General features: G+C 36.9%; 1 long non-coding RNA gene across 1 annotated transcript; it reads right to left on the bottom strand.

Annotated features, from left to right (window-relative positions):
- Nucleotides 1-286: 286 nt before the first annotated feature.
- On the bottom strand, nucleotides 287-2,547 carry LOC116109975. Its single transcript, XR_004124821.1, has 3 exons — nucleotides 2,514-2,547; nucleotides 1,880-1,961; nucleotides 287-1,738 (listed from the first exon to the last, which is right to left on the bottom strand). It is a non-coding gene; the product is annotated as an uncharacterized LOC116109975 (long non-coding RNA).
- Nucleotides 2,548-2,893: the final 346 nt, after the last annotated feature.

Genomic DNA, 2,893 nt, shown 5'->3' with positions numbered 1-2,893 from the left:
ACAAATTAAAAACAAAGAGATTTTTAAAGTGGTTCGACAAGGTTAACAACCTACGTCCACTATGTTGTTGTAATTGCTGAGAGAGCTTACAATGCAATTCTTGTTAGAAATTCGTAACCCCTTCCTCATCGTTTGACGGGGTTTTTATACAAGATTTGTACGAAGAAAAGAGCGAAATTAAGAGGATTACAATTGATCTGGGTCGCAATTCTGATATTCTCGCGATTGGGCGCTGTGATTGCCAGAGATCGCTGTTGATCGAGTCATTCTTGTAAATATAGGGTCTGAAGTAATCTGGAGATTAATTGAATGATTCCTCGAATTGTTTGCGACTAGTTTATGCTGGGTCAAGCTATATCTCGACGAGCTTATGCTAGGTCGATCAATCATAGTTGCCGAGCTCATTCTGGGTCAAGCTATATCTTTGAGTTAGCCCGAGCTTGGCAGAAAAATCACACACAACACTCAAAAATCACTCTTATAACCATAATCATTTTCATTAGTGTACAAACCCCTAAAAATCATTATAAAGGGGTTAGCAATTTTAGAAAGAGAGCTTATTTTTGTAATCAAATACAGTAATAAGAAAACAGAGAACGTATGCTTGAGAGTTCACTTGTTGCACCTCTTAAAAGCTCTTTTGCATTTAATTTCATTAGTTCCATTATTTATTTTACTAATTATTCATAATCACGCAGCCATCCTATCCAATTCCATCAAGGTGAATCGGGTATCTTTGGTTGTTGCGAGATTTCATAAAAACATTTTGGCACTAGAAAGATGATCTTCTCCTTGTCAATCATACTCTTTACCACACACAATAGCCATGACATGCACTAAAGCATCAAAAAGCGTCATCGGAGCTAATCAGACATGTAATAATGAACCTGGCCACCAGGAGGTTGATCAAAGGGCCATGCAGACTCACCCACTAGTTGTTCCACCAGTGACCCAGTAAGGGGCGAGAACGTCCAACTTGAAGACTGCCCAGATGATGGATATGATGAGGTCACTCACTAGTGCATTCCAAACCTTGTGGCAAGAAGTGGCTGGAATGAAGGAAGTCCAGCAAGGAAACCAGGCTCATGGCCAACATAACGTCGTCATGAGAATGCAAAGCTAGGAGCTTAGAATTAGAATTGCTAGCGATGGCTCTAGTTCTTCCAATGAGCACCACCATCGAAGGCAAAGAGCTGGTAAAGCACAAAGGCGCGAGGTTTAGGACCAAAATAACCTAGGCATGCGCTTAGGAAAGCAACCAATGGGTGAGAAACAATCAAGTTCAGCGTGTTGGTGTGAAACTACATCCAGGGCGTACCTCGCATCAATTAGACGCCCAAAACCAACATGCCGATTTGCACCCACATCGGCAAAACCTCGGATAATATTTTATTATCTGAGCAATTATAGCTCGTCCTCGCATGCCAGCGTGCCCGATAAAATGGACAAAGAGGACAAGTATCAGATCTCTGCACTTATTTAGATTCGCAAAGGATGACCGACCTTATGACCTATCTCGGTGCACTATAAATGAAATTGTTTTACTAGAAAGTATTACCTTGTTCTTCTTGCTTCCAGCAGTGCAACTCCTGACAATTGAGCATCAAAAACTCCTATAAACTAAAAGATGAGGAGAGTGATCTTCTTTTCCACAACTTGCAGCATCTCAGGATGAAAATGTGCTAGTTCTTTCCTTGTGTTGGTTCATCATTAAACTCACCCATGGCAAGAGAACCCCCTCCAAGAAAAGGAAAAAAAAATGAAAATGATCATTCAATATACAATTTTTATTTCAACAATTATTAGCACACTAAAACACCAACAAGTTTTAATCTAACCGTACTAATATTCCACGAATGAAATTGTTTAAGACTCCTACCTTGTTCTTCTTGCGTCCACTTGTGCATTTGCTAATAACTCTAGAATTCTAGGAGTTGGTTAAAAACTCTTCTCTTCCCTGTCTTGTAGAATGTCAACATGAAACCATTAGATAGATGGATCACTGGATCAAGCTAATCAAGAAAGATTACATAAAATCTCATCGGGAAAAAATTTAAAGAGCCAGATATGCTTATAGGAATATGAAAAAAATTAAAAAAAAAAAAGAATCTAAGAGGATTAAAGAAAATTACAATAGATGACAATACAAGTGTAATATCTATCAAGATATGATATAGAAAAAGGAGCCACACATTGTTAATCCAAAAGAAAGAAACAAGGTTACTGAAACCAATATAGCATAGGCCAAAAAAAAAAAAAAATTGAAAAAAATTACAGAACCCAAAAAATGCAAATAGAAAGAGAGACTAAAAAATTGTAATAAAAATTTAACTACCATAACTATCAAGATTACAATAACTCTTTTCATTATGTAAATTAAAAGACAAAAAGAAACAAAAAAACAATAACATATCTGAGATTAAAACAAAATTTTCAGTATCAAATGAAAAACAATAAAAAATAGTCTAGATTGGAATCAGAGAAATCAATTACGTACAAAAAATATTGCTTACAGTATGAGACTCCCCAAAGATAATTGAGCAAATCTCCNAGCAAATTGACACTTCGACACATTTTCGAACATACATTCTGAAATTGATGCTAAAAGCCAGGTCACAAGAAATTTATCTGTTCTTTTCCAGGCTATGTAAGCAGGATTAACTTTTTGTTTAGCAGAATTTTCAGTAGATGTAATTTCCCCAAATTCAGTACTTTTATCAGAAACAATGTCAATTAGAGGTGGTGGACAAGAAACTAACCCTGTCAGATGATCCTCCAACTCATGTGCTCCAACTGCGAACAAGATCTGTGATCGCCAGAATCTGTAGTTGTCGCGATAGTTATCTCTTGTTAACTTCGGACTAACTACTTGCAAGCTTGAAGGAAAAGTCGT

This window comes from Pistacia vera, unplaced genomic scaffold (assembly GCF_008641045.1).
Source record: "Pistacia vera cultivar Batoury unplaced genomic scaffold, PisVer_v2 Contig592, whole genome shotgun sequence".
Lineage (NCBI taxonomy): Eukaryota > Viridiplantae > Streptophyta > Magnoliopsida > Sapindales > Anacardiaceae > Pistacia > Pistacia vera.
This window is presented reverse-complemented; position numbering and strand designations above follow the sequence as displayed.